Source organism: Leptinotarsa decemlineata, unplaced genomic scaffold (genome assembly GCF_025532065.1).
Source record: "Leptinotarsa decemlineata unplaced genomic scaffold, Ldec_3_MD MMD2_P_RNA_scaffold_7, whole genome shotgun sequence".
Classification (NCBI taxonomy): Eukaryota; Metazoa; Arthropoda; class Insecta; order Coleoptera; family Chrysomelidae; genus Leptinotarsa; species Leptinotarsa decemlineata.
Genome location: NW_027412534.1, coordinates 1,257,467 through 1,279,574, shown reverse-complemented (window position 1 = coordinate 1,279,574; position 22,108 = coordinate 1,257,467). Strand labels below are relative to the sequence as shown.

The following is a 22,108-nucleotide window of genomic DNA, read 5'->3' as shown; positions in this document are numbered from 1 at the left end:
AAGAATATACATGCAAGTAACATCCCTTCGTTCAGATACTAATATCAAAATACTTCCAGCTGATAAAGGTAATGCCACAGTGATAATGGATACCCTCGATTATGAAAATAAATTATCTCAGTTGATTTCGAACACAACATACCGAACACATAATATAACAAAAAACGTTTACAAAAAACTAAAGGATGATCCAACTAAATCAATTGAACAAAAAATTTATAGAACATTGGCTAAATATAAAGACATGCTAACCAAAACAGAACGCACTCAACTAATTTGTCATTTTAGTAAACCTCCTCATTTCTATGGATTACCAAAAATACATAATGCTAATTTTCCTTTGAGAACAATTGTAAGTTTCATTGCATCTCCCTGTCAGAAATTAGCAAGATACCTTTTGGAAATTTTGAAACCAATTTCAGGAAACAGTAATCGTTTCCTCAGAAATACAATCCATTTCATAGATAAACTTAAAGACATAACATTCAGTGATGGTGATGTTCTGATGAGATTTGATGTTGAAAGTCTTTTCACGAATGTTCCTGTTGATAAAACTCTTCAAATTGTCAAATCCAGGTTGGCAAATGACTCAACTTTAAAACATCGAACGGAGTTGGATGTTAATTCTATATTAGAACTACAATATAGAGATGATTTCCATCAACAAGAATTTGGCATGGCTTTGGGTTCCCCTTTATCTCCCATCTCAAGTAACATATATATGGAGTATTTTGAAGAATCTTTTGTTGAAACTTATCAGAATGGTCCCAAAGTTTGGTGGAGATACGTTGACGATATTTTTGCTGTTTGGAATAGAAACAATGATGACCTGAATATTTTTTGAATTATATCAACGAGCGGGAGCCGACAATAAAATTCACAATAGAGATTGAACAAGATTGTCGACTCCCTTTCCTTGATGTAATGTTGGAGAAGTCATCAGATCAACTAGATACAAATATTTATCGGAAGAAAACACATACAAATTGATATCTCCACTATACATCAAATCATCATGCGAGTGTTAAAAAAGGTATAATAAATTGCCTTTACAAAAGAGCTAAAATGATATGCAATTAAACCGAAAATCTCAATAAAGAAATATCATTAATTAAATCTGTTTTGAAAGATAACGCTTATCCAGATTCTTTCATAAATTCAACGATAAATTCAATAGAAAATAAAGAGTCAATTAAAAACCAAACGAACATACAAACATCTTCACAAATTCAACAACATCCAACTAAACAATTACCGACTCAACATCCAACGACACCTTTTACAACTAACGTTATACCTTACATTCCAAGACTATCTGAAATAATAAGACGAATTGGAAATAGATATGATGTTAGACTACTTTCAAAACAAAAAATTCACTGAGATCTATTCTCACACATACAAAACCCAACAACACTGAAGAAAAAACAAAAAATTGTATTTATAAAATACCTTGTTCTTGTGGTGAAAGTTACATTGGTGAAACCTCAAGACCATTGAGAGTGCTTGAGAATGAACATCGAGATTATATAAAAAATAGACAATTGACAGGATCAAAATTATCACAACACATTTTAAAATCAGACGGTGAACATCGGGTGGAATGGAATAGGACAAGAAAGATTACCTATGAGCCTCATTCTAAGAGACGTAAGCTAAAAGAATCAGCGTATATTCTCATGTCTGGAGAGAATTGTATCCCGAATAGCTCCTTAGAAATAGACCGTACTTGGCTACCCATCTTGAAGAAAACTTTGGTTAGTGGTGAAATGGCAAAAAACTGATATGGGAGAGGCATGCACGGATTGTACTTCACAAAAGGAATTGTTCACAGGCAGCCAACACATGATTTTGTTTTCATTACTACGTTCCACTTATTAGAAATAAAAAATGCTAGATATACTCGTAATGATATAATAAAGGATGAAAGATAGCAGATACAATGACGATTGGCTTCAATTCGAAATTGATGCAAACAATTTAGACCATTCGCCGTTGTAGCCTGCGATATTCCGTCACAAACAATTTTCTAAAAAGAAGTACACATCTCATATTCCTGATTCAACCACTCATCATACCGGATTATTTCCAAGTTAGGCCTTTTGAAACGATCTACAACCAAAAGTTTCTTCAAGATATTTTCACAGTCCTTGCTTACGTAAGAAGGGATCCGAAATTTGCCATGAAGCACTCGTTCTTTTAGCACTTGTAGTGTTGAACCGCCAAAGGGCAAAGTTCCCGTCACCAAACATCTACTTCGGGTCCATCATATTTTATGCCCATCAATATCTCGGGTGCTGTATAATGTGGACTACCGCAAAATGTACCTAATTTGTATCCTGGGGTGAATTCACTTGATTGTCCGAAGTCGGCAACTTTTATATTCATTTCGCTGTCCAACAATATGTTGCTATCTTTCAAGTCCCGGTGGACGATCCCCTTCTCGTGGCAATACTCCACCGCAGAAACAATTTGTATAAACTTCACTCTGGCTTCCGACTCTTTCATCCTACCATGGCGTTCAAGATATTTTATTTAAATAAGTCTCCTTCTGAGACGTATTCCATAACAATGCGAAAAGTTTTTTTCGTTTCAATCACATGAAACAATTTTACAATGTTCGGATGGTCTAACATTCTCATTATTCTAGCTTCTCTATACAATTTCTGCATCGAAGCGGATGTAAGTTGAGTCTTGTCGAAGACCTTGATCGCCATTTTCCCACCGGTGGGTTTGTGCATGGCTAGATTCACTTCTGCAAAGGCTCCCTTGCCAATGATCTCGAGTGATTTGTATTTGTCAATTGTTAGATCCTTCCTTTTCATCGAGTCTATGCCTTTCTTAGTCGATTCGTCTGCCGTCTCATTTCTACGAAGTGAAGAAAAATGCCTAAATAGACTCCAAGTACACTTCATTTCGAATTTAACTTATACTTTCGTATGTACGACTTTCTCTTGAACAAGAATCCTCTTTCCACAATGGACAAAATATTTCGTACTTATACACAAACTATAATTTCATTCACACAACTCGTTAATCATATAATGAATGGTACAAACACTAACTCCTCTACTGTATGTACACTGTTGCACTAAAATGAATCTTATCAAAAACGCCAAAGTTATATACGACCAACTACCTGAAACTATGTAGTGGATACCTATCTGCACAGGTATCTGGAAGTAGGTAAGTAATACATTCTTCAGTATGTTGATCGAAAATCTTCCATAATCCAGTTTTTCTCATTTCAGGAAAAAATTGTCCTCACGAATAACTGAAAAAACTTTATGTTATGTAGGCATTTCGTTTTTTATGTAAAAAGAGTGTACTGTTCTCCTAATAGAATTCTTCCCTTCTTCATCGATAACCAAACATTTTCTACCAATGGATAATCTCGGCACAAAAAAGTTGTTGTTTTCCTTCAGTTTCATGAGAATTCTAAAAATTGTCGATTTATTGACACCGGTCATACTCGCGCATTTTTGCACTACTTCCTCCTTACTTTTTTTTTTCGGGCGAATGTTGTATTCTTAAAGAATTATATACATTCATAACAATTGTTTTTCATTTTCATCAGGCTCCTGGAGAATTCTGAAATGGTGTTAATGATGTTCACAGGCAGCCAACACATTCTGTTTTTATTACTACGTTCCACTTAGTAGAAATAGAAAATACTAGATATACTTGTATTGATATAATAAAAGATGAAAGATAGCAGATACAATGACAATTGACTCCAATTCGAAATTGATGCAAATATTTTAGACCATCCGCCTTTGTAGTCTGCGATATTCTGTCACAAACAATATTTGACCGTCGACCTGTTCCGTTATCTGCGGCCAAAATGAGTTCAGCAACGAACACGCCTGGTGATTTTTACCTCTTGGAAAAGGCACGTGAGATTGTACCTGGTCGGTCTATACATAGGACTCAAATTCCTATATTTCTAAAAAGAAGTACACATCTCATATTCCTGACTCAACCACTTATCAAACCGGATTATTTCCAAGCTAGGCCTTTTGAAACGATCTACAACCAAAAGTTTTTTCAAGATATTTTCACAGTCCTTGCTTACGTAAGAAGGGATTCGAAATTTCCCATGAAGCACTCGTTCTTTTAGCACTTGTAGTGTTGAACCGCCAAAGGGTAAAGTTCCCGTCACAAGCACGAATAATATAACTCCCAATGACCAAACATCCACTTCGGGTCCATCATATTTTATGCCCATCAATATCTCGGGTGCTGTGTAATGTGGACTACCGCAAAATGTAGCTAATTTGTATCCTGGGGTGAATTCACTTGATAGTCCGAAGTCGGCAACTTTTACGTTCATTTCGCTATCCAACAATATGTTGCTATCTTTCAAGTCCCGGTGGACGATCCCCTTCTCGTGGCAATACTCCACCGCAGAAACAATTTGTATAAACTTCGCTCTGGCTTCCGACTCTTCCATCCTACCGTGGCGTTCAAGATATTTAAATAAGTCCCCTCCCGAGACGTATTCCATAACAATGCGAAATGTTTTTTTAGTTTCAATCACATGGAACAATTTTACTATGTTCGGATGGTCTAACATTCTCATTATTCTAGCTTCTCTATACAATTTCTGCATCGAAGCGGATGTAAGTTGAGTCTTGTCGAAGACCTTGATTGCCACTTTCCTACCGGTGGGTTTGTGGATGGCTAGATTGACTTCTGCAAAGGCTCCCTTGCCAATGATCTCGAGTGATGTGTATTTGTCAATTGTTAGATCCTTCCTTTTCATCGAGTCTATGCCTTTCTTAGTCGATTCGTCTGCCGTCTCATTTCTACGAAGTGAAGAAAAATGCCTGAATAGACCCCAAGTACACTTCATTTCGAGATTCACTTATACTTTCGTATGTACGACTTTCTCTTGAACAAGAATCCTCTTTCCACAACGGACCAAATATTTCGTACTTATACACAAACTATAATTTCATTCACAAAACTCGTTAATCATATAATGAATGGTACAAACACTAACTCCTCTACTGTATGTACACTGTTGCACTAAAATGAATCTTATCAAAAACGCCAGAGTTATATACGACCAACTACCTGAAACTAGGTAGTGGATACCTATCTGCACAGGTATCTGGAAGTAGGTAAGTGATACATTCTTCAGTATGTTGATTGAAAATCTTATGACCGAAAATTTTTGCATAATTCACAGGAATGGAATGAAACTGGATCAAACCGAATTATGTAAATTCCGTAAGAGAAAAAAATTGTAAAAAATCGTTTGAATGATTTCTCAATGTCATGAAATATTTCTCAGAAATTTTAGTATTATAGTATTGATGAAACAACTCATAAGTGGTAAAAGTCAAATTGCTAAAATGCCTACTTCATTATCAACTGCAGCTATAGTTCGTTCAGTATTGTCTGAGAGTAAAAGGATTTCAAGAATGCAAACATGTCGCTACATCAAAGAAAGCAACATAGTCGTCTCAAGCAAATATCACTTCAGTTCACCCACAAAATCATTGAGATATGTCTACCCTCTATATCCTTTGAGGACGCCACTAACGAGCCATTAAAATCGGGATATGCGACAAAGAACGCGAAAACTTCGACGAAAAATGTGAAAATACCGCCAGAAGAACCGTTCCATGTTTTTTCTGATATAACGTTTAGGATAATATTAATAGGTGTCGAACTGGGGGTATTAATATAAAGTTTTCATGTACCACTGAAACCTCTGGAGACACCCTACATTTTGTTTTATGAGAGATAGGACATTGACAGATCAAGATCTTCAGATGATATGGTGCTGCTGGTTTTTCCGGATTTTCCTGCAGCTGAAAAAGCAAATGGGCCACTGGAATCAATGTAGTCGCCCCGGAACGCCAATTAATTCTTATTGTTGTTTTTATCTTTTGTCATTTTTGTCGTTTTAGTGGTACATTGAACAGATTAATATATTTTCCATTGATATATTATGTATGATGAGGAGATAATTAGAATATGGTGAAAACTAATTTTGTTTAAATATTTCATTTTGGGAAGGACAATTTATATTTGAGATAGTTTTTTATTATTTAGAATTGTTACCTTCTGCAGATCTATAGAATAATCACATGTAGAAAGGGCAAAAAGTTACTGCATTTGATAAATTAGCTTTTTGGAAAGGAATCAAATTTGTCATCAACTTGAATTTGAAAAATTTTGCATATTAAAAGAAATATGTATCATCTAGTGCCGTTTTGAAGACTCTATCCATTTTCTTTATCCAACCTATTTAACTCAAAACATTATAATTTGTAGTTATGATTCGTCTTTTGATGTAAATAAGTTTTATATTATTATTATTATCATTGACACTGATAATATCAAATTGATCATCGGTATGATAATGAAGATGGATACAGTATTCAAAACAACACCAGATAAGTATACAAATAGAATAGATTTCCGCGGTTAAAAATTTGAACATCTGATTTCGATTCGAACAACGTTCAAAATTTTGCGTCGTTTGGGGTTTCGGCTTCGACTCTGACATTTTCAGGAAGTAGAAAAGTGTGGCTGCACTGAGAGATATACTTTATATTTTCTTGTTGGTTTGGGAATGAAGATTCATATTCCTTATTGAATTTTATAGTTGATTCAGAAACTATTTTATAGATTCAATGGGAATACTTACTTCGAATAAGACATTGCGATAATTTCAATCTGAAAAAAGTCTACACAGATTCGTTGAGTGATTCTTCACTGGATGAATCAGTTTAATTAGGATTGATGACAACTGGAATAATTTTTTCTGATATTGAATCTATGCGATCATCCAAATCCCACATCTCTACTTCGATTCTGATTATTCTGTGGATACATTTTTCCTAAACTTTTTGGTCGACTGTTTCCAGAGCACTGTATAGGTATTTCTTTATTTCACACAGCTTGAAGGTCTTATTGTTCCTTGCGATAAATCCTTTAACTTGAGCCCAAACCAACTCTATTGGATTCAATTCACAGTGATAAGGCGCTAACCGAAGAACCGACATTCTTTCAGTCTTCGCCATCTCATCGGTGACATACCAGATGAATTTTGACTTATGACGTTTAGCCAAGTTGAGGAGCTCCGCTTTTAATATGGTCGATTCAAAAGAAATAGCTTCAATTTGTGACCACTCAGTAATATATGCTTTCTTCCAACACGACGTCGACAGCTTCTCGAATCGTATACTGTGGTAACTTGCGTTATCCATTACTATTACGGATCTCTGCGGAAGTTTTACAACTGTGTTTTTAAACCATTCTTCGAATACTGTGGCATCCATTTCTTGATGATAATCCCCATTTTTCTTCGATTCAAACACCATCAATCCATCTTTCACGAATCCGTCACTGCTGTCTATGTGAGTTATGATAAGACAGCGACCTTTTCCAACTAGAATTTTCAAACCAGTGGACCAACCTTCTATAAAGGCTTGTCTTCCACTTTTGATGTTCTGATTTTGCCAAACCTTCAAGACGGTATGACCCTCATTTACCCATGTTTCATCCAAATAAAAAATAGATTTATCTAGTGCTCTGGCTTTCTTTATTTCTCTTAAATAGTTTCTTCTCCATTCTACATATCTGATTTTTCTATTGACATGCTCTTTCTATCTTCCTTTCCAAAAGTGAAATTCAGCTCATGTCATATCTTCCATAATCGAGTTTTTCTTAAATCAGGAAAAAACTGTCTTCACGAATAACTGAAAAAACTTTATGTAATGTAGGCATTTCGTTTTTTATGTAATAAGAGTGTACTGTTCTCCTAATAGAATTCTTCCCTTCTTCATCGATAACCAAACATTTTCTACCAATGGATACTCTCGGCACGAAAAAGTTGTTGTTTTCCTTCAGTTCCATGAGAATTCTAAAAATTGTCGATTTATTGACACTGGTCATACTCGCGCATTTTTGCACTACTTCCTCCTTACTTTTTTTTTCGGGCGGATATTGTATTCTTAAAGAATTATATACATTCATAACAATTGTTTTTCATTTTCATCAGGCTCCTGGAGAATTCTGAAATGATGTTGATATTTTAGATATAATTTTCATAGGATTTTGGGCCTAATATGGAATATAGTGAGGAAATCTTAAATCTAGCTTTTCCTAATATGACTAATAACCAATCCGTGCAAAGCTTATTGTTAAATCATCTGAAAATGGAATTTTTAACAGGTGATGATCGAATGTATTGTCAAACATGCGCCAAACTAACAGACTGTTATAAGACAACAAGTATAGCTGAGGCACCAGTCAATCTAATAATAACACTGATGATTTTCAAACAAGACTCAACCTCTAACGGAAGCAAGAAACTCTTTGGAAGTTTCGAAATAGATGAACATTTGAATCTAGCAGACCACTATTATAATATTCATGCAGTCATTGTTGACTGTGGTTCTGGCATTGAATTTGGTCATTATTACGCCTTGGTCAAAGAAGAAATGGACTGGTTTAAGTTTGACGATAGTCGTGTCACGAAGTGTTCGGGCGATGCATTGAATTTATTGGAGCCTCTGGAGACACCCTACATTTTGTTTTATAAGAGGGAGAAAATTGGTAAATCAAAATCTTCAGATGATGCGGCCTTGTATAAAGTTCTCCATTATAATTTCTATATATTTTCAGATTGTGGAAGGTAACAATTACCCAAAAAAGGTCGATAAAAAACTGACAGACAAAAAATTGTATCATTGTGGTATTGCAATCAGGAATAGCAAACCATGTTTGGACTCATCAACACAACATCGAGTGGTCCCAAGCTGAGATCTTGCACAGAGGGGAACATTGGTTTAGGATAAAATTCAAGGAAGCCGCATACATGTTGTCCAACAACGTATTCAGCCAAGCTAGCGTAGAGATGCGCAACATATGGAAACCCATCATCAAGCGAAAAATGGCCAACTCCCGCCAAACGGTCATCTTTCACTGAACCAGTGAAGCGGAAAAATGGAAAGCGGGGATTAGTGAAAGTACTCGAACGACCCATAAATAGTCATCTCTCGGAGGAATTAGGACAGTCATCACCTGAAGACGATTGTAGATACTAACAATCGAAACGTCGTGAACTAACGTGACTTGGAATCTCTACACTTTTTTATTTTTATTATTATCTTTTTTTATTCCTTTAATTTTTATTTATTCAATTATTATATTTTTACTTGTAGGTTATTTCACTATCATTTCATTTCAGGTTTATTGTTGCTTAATATAATTGTTATTTTCAATTATTCTTTTTTAATTATCCTTTTTTACTTGTTTCAGGGATTTCAAATCATTCTACATAGTAGACAATGGAAGTCCGAACTAGTGAAATATAGCCAACACATGATTCTGTTTTTATTACTTAGTTCCACTTATTAGAAATAGAAAATACAAGATATACTTGTATTGATATAATAAAAGATGTAAGATAGCAGATACAATGACAATTGGCTCCAATTCGAAATTGATGCAAATATTTTAGACCGTCCGCTTTTGTAGTCTGCGATATTCTGCCACTAACAATATTTGACTGTCAACCTGTTCCGTTATCTGCGGCCAAAATGAGTTCAGCACCGAACACGCCTGGTGATTTTTACCTCTTAGAAAAGGTACGTGAGATTGTACCTGGTCGGTCTATACATAGGACTCAAATACCCATATATCTAAAAAGAAGTACACATCTCATATTCCTGATTCAACCACTCATCATACCGGATTATTTCCAAGCTAGTCCTTTTGAAACGATCTACAACCAAAAGCTTTTTCAAGATATTCAGTATGATATTCATTCTTGAGTAATAATGTACGTGTGTATATGTAACTTATCTTATTTGTATCTGTAAAGATCAATAAATATTTCTCTCCACTCTTTACCTATCAAGTATTGTTGTCAAAAACAAAAGTATCCAGGTCAGCTGTCTGGCTACAACCCTGATCACATGCCAGTACTTCTAAGTAAGACTGAATAACTGAAAGTAGGACCTTTCTCTACTGTCCTATTAAAAAACTAAAAAAAAATGGAAAGGGACGGCACCCAATGGTTGTACTTCACCAAAAGGATGGTTCACAGGCAGCCAATACACGATTTTGTTTTTATTACTACGTTCCACTTATTAGAAATAAAAAATGCTAGATTTACTTGTAATGATATAATAAAGGATGAGTGATAGCAGATACAATGACGATTGACTACCATTCGAAATTGATGCAAATATTTTAGACCATCCGCCTTTGTAGTCTGTGATATTCTGTCACAAACAATATTTGACCGTCGACCTTTTCCGTTATCTGCGGCTAAAATGAGTTCAGCACCGAACACGCCTGGTGATTTTTACTTCTTGGAAAAGGTACGTGAGATTGTACCTGGTCGGTCTATACATAGGACTCAAATTTCCATATTTCTAAAAAGAAGTACACATCTCATATTCCTGATTCAACCACTTATACCGGATTATTTCCAAACGATCTACAACCAAAAGTTTCTTCAAGATATTTTCACAGTCCTTGCTTACTTAAGAAGGGATCCTAAATTTGCCATGAAGCACTCGTTCTTTTAGCACTTGTAGTGTTGAACCGCCAAAGGGTAAAGTTCCCGTCACAAGCACGAATAATATAACTCCCAATGACCAAACATCCACTTCGGGTCCATCATATTTTATGCCCATCAATATCTCGGGTGCTGTGTAATGTGGACTACCGCAAAATGTAGCTAATTTGTATCCTGGGGTGAATTCACTTGATAGTCCGAAGTCGGCAACTTTTATGTTCATTTCGCTGTCCAACAATATGTTGCTATCTTTCAAGTCCCGATGGACGATCCCCTTTTCGTGGCAGTACTCCACCGCAGAGACAATTTGTATAAACTTCGCTCTGGCTTCCGACTCTTCCATCCTACCGTGACGTTCAAGATATTCAAATAAGTCTCCTCCTGAGACGTATTCAGACTTAAAACCAGTTATATGTAGAGTTACCCAAGGCTCGGTTCTGGGGCCTCTTTCATTCATAATATATATAAATGATCTCTTTTTCTTCATGTCACCTCATAACTGTTTTGATCCCACCGATGATACTACTCTTACGACATCCGGAAAAATCAAGGGTAATTTGATGCGCGATATTATTCAAATTCAAAAGAATGCTGACATATGGTTCAAAAGAAATGATCTAATGTAGAACGAAAATGAAACTCAACACATCATTTTCACCTCAAACACTTCTCGGGTCGGAGGACACAGTGTTAAACTCTTAGGCATATATCTAGATGATAATTTGAGCTGGTTAGAGTATATTGAACCACTTAGCATTAAACTGTGGAAATACACATTTCTTCTTCTCACATCTCATATGGAAAAATTATCTGGGGAAATAGTTCTAACGCAAATAGGATATTGATGTTACAAAAAAAGGTCGTGAGGCTATTAACTGGGGCTGATTTCTTAGACTCCTGTAGACCATTTGATGAAAATAATGACAGTACCTTATATTCATCTATATCAACTTCTGATAGATATTCATAAAAATGAATCAACTTTAAACAGAAATTGTGATTTCCACGATCATGAGACTAGAGGATGTGATTCGTTGGGGGACAGCAGATTCAGACTGAAAAAGTCAAGTAAAAACTCTATCGGTGTCAACTTATACAATATTTCACCTCCCCATGTCAAAATGTTAAATCAATAATTGTTCAAAAAGTATCTGAAACATCTATTGATTTCAAATTGTGTTCAATCTACTGACGAATATATAGCTGTCCCACCCAGAGAAACACAAATAAACGGCGAAACAATGTAATATTACTTTTTTATCGACATTTTTTGGGTAATTGTTACCTTCCACAATCTGAAAAAATATAAAAATTATAATGGAGAACTTTATACAAGTGTAGAAGGGCAAACTTTTTAGTTTACCCCGATAAGTTACTGCGTAAAAATCAAAGTATTTTTCACAAAGAAAAAACTTCTATTTATCAGTAACTTGTCTTATTTAACAATTCTGCCTATCAAAAAAATTATTAAGAAATATTACTTTTCTTTTACGTTTCGGAGGCCAAAATCTGCCTCCGTCTTCAGAAATGGAAAAACAAAAATCGAATATATACGCAGTTATTCCTTTTTTGATAGCTTATTTCTTTACTTCTTCGACAGATGTCAAAGAAGTTTTGAAATATGAAATTATGTCAATGTTCAAAGTGTGTGAAATACTTACTCAGTAGAGAAAAGTATCTTCTGTATAATTCAGTATTCATATAGAAGTATTTGTTTCGAAAGAATTTAATTACTTTCGTATAATTCAATGTTCATATGAAAGTAGCTGTTTCAGGAGTACTTTCTTACAGTTTGTCTTTGAAAGTTACTTCTTTGCATGATCTACACATCCATGTATAGTTACTTCCTTCTTTTCTTTGGAAGACTCCCTCATCCTTCTTTTTTTTTGTATCAAGATGGAGTAGTAGAAAGCCAAAAACTTTCTTTCAATAACATTCCTTCGTTCAGATACTAATATGAAAATACTTCCAGCTGATAAAGGTAATGCCACAGTGATAATGGATACCCTCGATTATGAAAATAAATTATCTCAGTTGATTTCGAACACAACATACCGAACACATAATATAACAAAAAACGTTTACAAAAAACTAAAGGATGATCCAACTAAATCAATTGAACAAAAAATGTATAGAACATTGGCTAAATATAAAGACATGCTAACCAAAACAGGACGCACTCAACTAATTTGTCATTTTAGTAAACCTCCTCATTTCTATGGATTACCAAAAATACATAAAGCTAATGTCCGTTCAAGACCAATTGTAAGTTACATTGCATCTCCCTGTCAGAAATTAGCAAGATACCTTTTGGAAATTTTGAAACCAATTTCAGGAAACAGTAATCGTTTCCTCAAAAATACAACCCATTTCATAGATAAACTTAAAGACATAACACTCAGTGATGGTGATGTTCTGATGAGATTTGATGTTGAAAGTTTTTTCACGAATGTTCCTGTTGATAAAACTCTTCAAATTGTCAAATCCAGGTTGGCAAATGACTCAACTTTAAAACATCGAACGAAGTTGGATGTTAATTCTATATTAGAACTACAATATAGAGATGATTTCTATCAACAAGAATTTGGCATGGCTATGGGTTCCCCTTTATCTCCCATCTTAAGTAACATATATATGGAGTATTTTGAAGAATCTTTTGTTGAAACTTATCAGAAAGGTCCCAAAGTTTGGTGGAGATACTTTGACGATATTTTTCCAACTAAACAATTACCGACTCAACATCCAACGACACCTTTTACAACTAACGTTATACCTTACATTCCAAGATTATCTGGAAAAATAAGACGAATTGGAAATAGATGTTGGTACTACTTTCAGAACAAAAAATACACTGAGATCTATACTCACACATACAAAACCCAACAACACTGAAGAAAAAACAAAAAATTGTATTTATAAAATACCTTGTTCTTGTGGTAAAAGTTACATTGGGGAAACCTCAAGACCATCGAAAGTGCGTGAGAATGAACATCGAGATTATATAAAAAATAGACAATTGACAGGATCAAAATTATCAGAACACATTTTAAAATCAGACGGTGAACATCGGGTGACAAGAAAGATTACCAATGAGCCTCATTCTAAGAGACGTAAGCTAAAAGAATCAACGTATATTCTCATGTCTGGAGAGAATTGTATCTCGAATAGCTCTTTAGAAATAGACCGTACTTGGCTACCCATTTTGAAGAAACTTTGGATAGTGGCGAAATGGCAACAAACTGATATCGGAGAGTACCTTGTATTACATCGAATGTTTCAGTTGTCAATCAACAACATTGACATAATTTCATATTTCAAAACTTCTTTGACATCTGTCGAAGAAGTAAAGAAATGAGCTATCAAAAAAGGAATAACTGCGTATATATTCGAATTTTTTTTTCCATTTCTGAAGACGGAGGCAGATTTTGGCCTCCGAAACGTAAAAGATAAGTATTATTTCCCAATAATTTTTTTGATAGGCAAAATTGTTAAATACGACAAGTTACTGATAAATAGAATATTTTTCTTTTTGAAAAATACTTTGATTTTTACGCAGTAACTTATTGGGGTAAACTAAAAAGTTTGCCCTTCTACACTTGTATAAAGTTCTCCATTATAATTTTTATATTTTTCCAGATTGTGGAAGGTAACAATCACCCAAAAAAGGTCGATAAAAAACTGATTTTTTCCTCCACAAAAAATGACTTTCGTTGAATAGTATAATATTCAATCTTGAGTAATAATGTACGTGTGTATATGTGACATATCTTATTTGTATCTCAATAAATATTTCTCTCCACTCTTTATCTATCAAGTATTGTTGTCAAAAACAAACGTATCTAGGTCAGCTGTCTGGCTACAACCCTCATCACATGCCAGTACTTCTAAGTAAGACTGAATAACTGAAAGTAGGACTTTCCTCTTGAAACGATCTACAACCAAAAGTTTCTTCAAGATATTTTCACAGTCCTTGCTTACGTAAGAAGGGATCCAAAATTTGCCATGAAGCACTCGTTCTTTCAGCACTTGTAGTGTTGAACCGCCAAAGGGTAAAGTTCCCGTCACGAGCACGAATAATATAACGCCCAATGACCAAATATCCACTTCAGGTCCATCATATTTTATGCCCATCAATATCTCGGGTGCTGTGTAATGTGGACTACCGCAAAATGTAGCCAATTTGTATCCTGGGGTGAATTCACTTGATAGTCCGAAGTCGGCAACTTTTACGTTCATTTCGCTATCCAACAATATGTTGCTATCTTTCAAGTCCCGGTGAACGATCCCCTTCTCGTGGCAGTACTCCACCGCAGAGACAATTTGTATAAACTTCGCTCTGGCTTCCGACTCTTCCATCCTACCGTGGCTTTCAAGATAGTCAAATAAGTCACCTCCAGAGACGTACTCCATAACAATGCGAAAAGTTTTTTTCGTTTCAATCACATGGAACAATTTTACAATGTTCGGATGGTCTAACATTCTCATTATTCTAGCTTCTCTATACAATTTCTGCATCGAAGCGGATGTAAGTTGAGTCTTGTCGAAGACCTTGATCGCCACTTTCCCACCGGTGGGTTTGTGCATGGCTAGATTAACCTCTGCAAAGGCTCCCTTGCCAATGATCTCGAGTGATTTGTATTTGTCAATTCTTAGATCCTTCCTTTTCATCGAGTCTTTGCCTTTCTTAGTCGATTCGTCTGCCGTCTCATTTCTACGAAGTGAAGAAAAATGCCTGAATAGACCCCAAGTACACTTCATTTCGAGATTCAGTTGTACTTTCGTATGTACGACTTTCTCTTGAACAAGAATCCTCTTTCCACAATGTACCGAATATTTCGTACTTATACACAAACTATAATTTCATTCACACAACTCGTTAATCATATAATGAATGGTACAAACACTAACTCCTCTACTGTATGTACACTGTTGCACTAAAATGAATCTTATCAAAAACGCCAAAGTTATATACGACCAACTACCTGAAACTAGGTAGTGGATACCTATCTGCACAGGTATCTGGAAGTAGGTAAGTGATACATTCTTCAGTATGTTGATTGAAAATCTTATGACCGAAAATTTTTGCATAATTCACAGGAATGGAATGAAACTGGATCAAACCGAATTATGTAAATTCCGTAAGAGAAAAAAATTGTAAAAAATCGTTTGAATGATTTCTCAATGTCATGAAATATTTCTCAGAAATTTTAGTATTGATGGAACAACTCATAAGTGGTAAAAGTCAAATTGCTAAAATGCCTATTTCATTATCAACTGCAGCTATAGTTCGTTCAGTATTGTCTGAGAGTAAAAGGATTTCAAGAATGCAAACATGTCGCTACATCAAAGAAAGCAACATAGTCGTCTCAAGCAAATATCACTTCAATTCACCCACAAAATCATTGAGATATGTCTACCCTCTATATCCTTTGAGGACGCCACTAACGAGCCATTAAAATAGGGATATGCGACAAAGAACGCGAAAACTTCGACAAAGAATGTGAAAATACCGCCAGAAGAACCGTTCCATGTTTTTTCTGATATAACGTTTCAGATAATATTAATAGGCGTCGAACTGGGGGTATTAATATAAAGTTTTCATGTACCACTGAAACCTCTGGAGACACCCTACATTTTGTTTTATGAGAGATAGGACATTGGCAGATCAAGATCTTCAGATGATATGGTGCTGCAGGTTTTTCCGGATTTTCCTGCAGCTGAAAAAGCAAATGCGCCACTGGAATCAATGTAGTCGCCCCGGAACGCCAATTAATTTTTATTGTTGTTTTTATCTTTTGTCATTTTTGTCGTTCAAGTGGTACATTGAACAGATAAATATATTTTCCATTGATATATTATGTATGATGAGGAAATAATTGAAATATGGTGAAAACTAATTTTGTTTAAATATTTCATTTTGGGGAAGACAATTCATATTTGAAATAGTTTTTTATTATTTAGAATTGTTACCTTCTGCAGATCTATAGAATAATCACATGTAAAAGGGCAAAAAGTTACTGCATTTGATAAATTAGCTTTTTGGAAAGGAATCAAATTTGTCATCAACTTGAATTTGAAAAAATTTGCATATTGAAAGAAATATGTATCATCTGATGACGTTTTGGAGACATAGAGTCTTTTTTTCATTCAACCCATTTAACTCAAAACATTATAATTTGTAGGTATGATTCGTCTTTTGATGTAAATAAATTTTATATTATTATTATCATTAACACTGATAATATCAAATTGATCGTGGGTATGATAATGAAGATGGATAAAGTATTCGAAACATCAACAGATAAGTATACGAATAGAATAGATTTCCGCGGTTAAAAATTTGAACATCTGATTTCGATTCGAACCACGTTCAAAATTTTGCGTTGTTCGGGGTTTCGGCTTCGACTCTGGCATTTTCATGAAGTAAAAAACTGTGACTGCACTAAGAGATACACTTTATATATTCTTGTTGGTTTGGAAATGAAGATTCATATTCCTTATTGAATTTTATAGTTGATTCAGAAACTATTTTATAGATTCAATGGGAATACTTACTTCGAATAAGACATAGCGATAATTTCAATCTGAAAAAAGTCTACACAGATTCGTTGAGTGATTCTTCACTGGATGAATCAGTTTAATTAGGATTGATGACAACTGGAATAATTTTTTCTGATATCGAATCTATGCGATCATCCAAATCCCACATCTCTGCTTCGATTCTGATTATTCTGTGGATACATTTTTCCTAAACTTTTTGGTCGACTGTTTCCAGAGCACTGTATAGGTATTTCATTATTTCACACAGCTTGAAAGTCTTATTGTTTCTTGCGATAAATCCTTTAACTTGAGCCCAAACCAACTCTATTGGATTCAATTCACAGAGATAAGGCGCCAACCGAAGAACCGACATTCTTTTAGTCTTCGCCATCTCATCGGTGACATACCTGACGAATTTTGACTTATGACGTTTAGCCAAGTTGAGGAGCTCCGCTTTCAACATGGACAATTCGAAAGGAATAACTTTCATTTGTAACCACTCAGTAATATCTGCTTCCTTCCAACACGACGTCGACAGCTTCTCAACTCGTATACTGTGGTAACTTGCGTTATCCATTACTATTACGGATCTCTGCGGAAGTTTTACAACTATGTTTTTAAACCATTCTTCGAATACTGTGGCATCCATTTCTTGATGATAATCCCCATTTTTCTTCGATTCAAACACCATCAATCCATCTTTCACGAATCCGTCACTGCTGTCTATGTGAGTTATGATAAGACAGCGACCTTTTCCAACTAGAATTTTCAAACCAGTGGACCAACCTTCTATAAAGGCTTGTCTTTCACTTTTGATGTTCTGATTTTGCCAAACCTTCAAGACGGTATGACCCTCATTTACCCATGCTTCATCCAAATAAAAAATAGATTTATCTAGTGCTCTGGCTTTCTTTATTTCTCTTAAATTGTTTCTTCTCCATTCTACATATCTGATTTTTCTATTGACATGCTCTTTCTATCTTCCTTTCCAAAAGTGAAATTCAGCTCATGTCATATCTTCCATAATCGAGTTTTTCTTGAATCAGGAAAAAACTGTCTTCACGAATAACTGAAAAAACTTTATGTAATGTAGGCATTTCGTTTTTTATGTAATAAGAGTGTACTGTTCTCCTAATAGAATTCTTCCCTTCTTCATCGATAACCAAACATTTTCTACCAATGGATACTCTCGGCTCGAAAAAGTTGTTGTTTTCCTTCAGTTCCATGAGAATTCTGAAAATTGTCGATTTATTGACACCGGTCATACTCGCGCATTTTTGCACTACTTCCTCCTTACTTTTTTTTTCGGGCGAATGTTGTATTCTTAAAGAATTATATACATTCATAACAATTATTTTTCATTTTCATCAGGCTCCCGGAGAATTCTGCAATGATGTTAATATTTTAGATATAATTTTCATAGGATTTTTGGCCCGATATGGAATATAGTGAGGGAATCTTAAATCTAGCTTTTCCTAATATGACTAATAACCAGTCCGTGCAAAGCTTATTGTTAAATCATCTGAAAATGGAATTTTTAACAGGTGATGATCGACTGTATTGTCAAACATGCGCCAAACTAACTGACTGTTATAAGGAAACAAGTATAGCTGAGGCACCAGTCAATCTAAAAATAACACTGATGATCTTCAAACAAGACTCAACCCCTGACGGAAGCAAGAAACTCTTTCGAAGTTTCGAAATAGATGAACATTTGAATCTAGCAGACCACTATAATAATATTCATGCAGTCATTGTTGACTGTGGTTCTGGCGTTGAATTTGGTCATTATTACGCCTTGGTCAAAGAAGAAATGGACTGGTTTAAGTTTGACGATAGTCGTGTCACGATGTGTTCTGGTGATGCATTGAATTTATTGGAGCCTCTGGAGACACCCTACATTTTGTTTTATAAGAGGGAGAAAATTGGTAAATCAAGATCTTCAGATGATGTGGCCTTGTATAAAGTTCTCCATTATAATTTTTATATTTTTTCAGATTGTGGAAGGTAACAGTTACTCAAAAAAGGTCGATAAAAAATTGATTTTTTCCTCCACAAAGAATTGTTTTCGTTGAATAGTATAATATTCATTCCTGAGTAATAATGTACGTGTGTATATGTGACTTGTCTTATTTGTATCTGTAAAGATCAATAAATATTTCTCTCCACTCTTTACCTATCAAGTATTGTTGTCAAAAACAAACGTATCCAAGTCAGCTGTCTGGCTACAACCCTGATCACATGCCAGTACTTTTGAGTAAGGCTGAATAACTGAAAGTAAGACTTTCCTCTACTTTTCTATTAAAAACTGGAAAAAATAGTAAGAGGCATGCACGGATTGTACTTCACAAAAGGAATTGTTCACAGGCAGCCAACACATGATTTTGTTTTTATTATTACGTTTCACTTATTAGAAATAGAAAATACAAGATATACTTGTATTGATATAATAAAAGATGAAAGATAGCAGATACAATGACAATTGACTCCAATTCGAAATTGATGCAAATATTTTAGACCGTCCGCCTTTGTAGTCTGCGATATTCTGCCACTAACAATATTTGACTGTCAACCTGTTCGGTTATCTGCGGCCAAAATGAGTTCAGCACCGAACACGCCTGGTGATTCTTACCTCTACGTGAGATTGTACCTGGTCGGTCTAAACATAGGACTCAAAGATCAATAAATATTTCTCTCCACTCTTTATCTATCAAGTATTGTTGTCAAAAACAAACGTATCCAGGTCAGCTGTCTGGCTACAACCCTCATCACATGCCAGTACTTCTAAGTAAGACTGAATAACTGAAAGTAGGACTTTCCTCTACTTTTCTATTGAAAACTGGAAAAAATAGGAAGAGTCATGCACGGATTGTACTTCACAAAAGGAATTGTTCACAGGCAGCCAACACATGATTCTGTTTTCATTACTACGTTCCACTTATTAGAAATAAAAAATGCTAGATATACTTGTAATGACATAATAAAGGATGAAAGATAGCAGATACAATGACGATTGGCTTCAATTCGAAATCGATGCAAACATTTTAGATCATCCGCCGTTGTAGTCTGCGATATTCCGTCACAAACAATTTTCTAAAAAGAAGTACACGTCTCATATTCCTGATTCAACCACTTATCATACCGGATTATTTCCAAGCTAGTCCTTTTGAAACGATCTACAACCAAAAGCTTCTTCAAGATATTTAGTATGATATTCATTCTTGAGTAATAATGTACGTGTGTATATGTGACTTATCTTATTTGTATGTGTAAAGATCAATAAATATTTCTCTCCACTCTTTATCTATCAAGTATTGTTGTAAAAAACAAATGTATCCAGGTCAGCTGTCTGGCTACAACCCTGATCACATGCCAGTACTTTTGAGTAAGACTGAATAACTGAAAGTAGCACTGTTCTGTACTTTCCTATTGATAACTAGAAAAAATGGAAAGGGACGGCACCCAATGGTTGTACTTCATTAAAAGAATGGTTCCCAGCAGCCAACACACGATTTTGTTTTTATTACTACGTTCCACTTATGAGAAATGAAAAATGCTAGATATACTTGTAATGATATAATAAAGGATGAAAGATAGTAGATACAATGACGATTGGCTTCAATTCTAAATCGATGCAAATATTTTAGACCATCCGCCTTTGTAGTCTGCGATATTCTGTCACAAACAATTTTCTAAAAAGAAGTACACATCTCATATTCCTGATTCAACCACTTATCATACCGGATTACTTCCAAGCTAGGCCTCTTGAAACGATCTACAACCAGAAGTTTCTTCAAAATATTTTCACAGTCCTTGCTTACGTAAGAAGGGATCCGAAATTTGCCATGAAGCACTCGTTCTTTTAGCATTTGTAGTGTTGAACCGCCAAAGGGTAAAGTTCCCGTCACGAGCACGAATAGTATAACTCCCAGTGACCAAACATCCACTTCGGGTCCATCATATTTCATGCCCATCAATATCTCGGGTGCTGTATAATGTGAACTACCGCAAAATGTAGCTAATTTGTATCCTGGGGTGAATTCACTTGATAGTCCGAAGTCGGCAACTTTAATGTTCATTTCGCTATCCAACAATATGTTGCTATCTTTCAAGTCCCGGTGGACGATCCCCTTTTCGTGGCAGTACTCCACCGCAGAAACAATTTGTATAAACTTCGCTCTGGCTTTCGACTCTTCCATCCTACCGTGGCGTTCAAGATATTTAAATAAGTCTCCTCCTGAGACGTATTCCATAACAATGCGAAAAGTTTTTTTCGTTTCAATCACATGAAACAATTTTACTCTGTTCGGATGGTCTAACATTCTAATTATTCTAGCTTCTCTATACAATTTCTGCATCGAAGCGGATGTGAGTTGAGTTTTGTCGAAGATCTTGATCGCCACTTTCCTACCGGTGGGTTTGTGCATGGCTAGATTAACCTCTGCAAAGGCTCCCTTGCCAATGATCTCGAGTGATTTGTATTTGTCAATTATTAGATCCTTTCTTTTCATCGAGTTTTTGCCTTTCTTAGTCGATTCGTCTGCCGTCTCATTTCTACGAATTGAAGAAAAATGCCTAAATAGACTCCAAGTACACTTCATTTCGAGATTCACTTATACTTTCGTAAGTACGACTTTCTCTTGAACAAGAATCCTCTTTCAACAATGGACCAAATAATAATAATAATACTCTTATACACAAACTATAATTTCATTCACACAACTCGTTGATCATATAATGAACGGTAGAAACACTAACTTTTCTACTGTGTGTACACTATAGCATTAGAATGAATATTATAAAAACCGCCAAAGCTGGTTAGAGTATATTGAACAACTTAGCATTAAACTGTGGAAATACACATTTCTTCTTCTCACATCTCATATGGAAAAATTCTCTGGGGAAATAGTTCTAACGCAAATAGGATATTGATGTTACAAAAAAAGGTCGTGAGGATATTAACTGGGGCTGATTTCTTAGACTCCTGTAGACCGTTTGATGAAAATAATGACAGTACCT

The 22,108-nt window shown here is 35.1% G+C and overlaps 4 pseudogenes; all 4 read right to left on the bottom strand.

Moving 5' to 3' along the window:
- Nucleotides 1-2,029: 2,029 nt before the first annotated feature.
- On the bottom strand, nucleotides 2,030-2,915 carry LOC141480242 (serine/threonine-protein kinase MARK2 pseudogene; annotated as a pseudogene).
- A 1,031-nt stretch (nucleotides 2,916-3,946) lies between these two features.
- Nucleotides 3,947-4,855, bottom strand: LOC141480241 (serine/threonine-protein kinase MARK2 pseudogene; annotated as a pseudogene).
- A 9,504-nt stretch (nucleotides 4,856-14,359) lies between these two features.
- LOC141480240 (serine/threonine-protein kinase MARK2 pseudogene) lies at nucleotides 14,360-15,307 on the bottom strand (annotated as a pseudogene).
- Nucleotides 15,308-20,781: 5,474 nt separating this feature from the next.
- LOC141480239 (serine/threonine-protein kinase MARK2 pseudogene) lies at nucleotides 20,782-21,690 on the bottom strand (annotated as a pseudogene).
- Nucleotides 21,691-22,108: the final 418 nt, after the last annotated feature.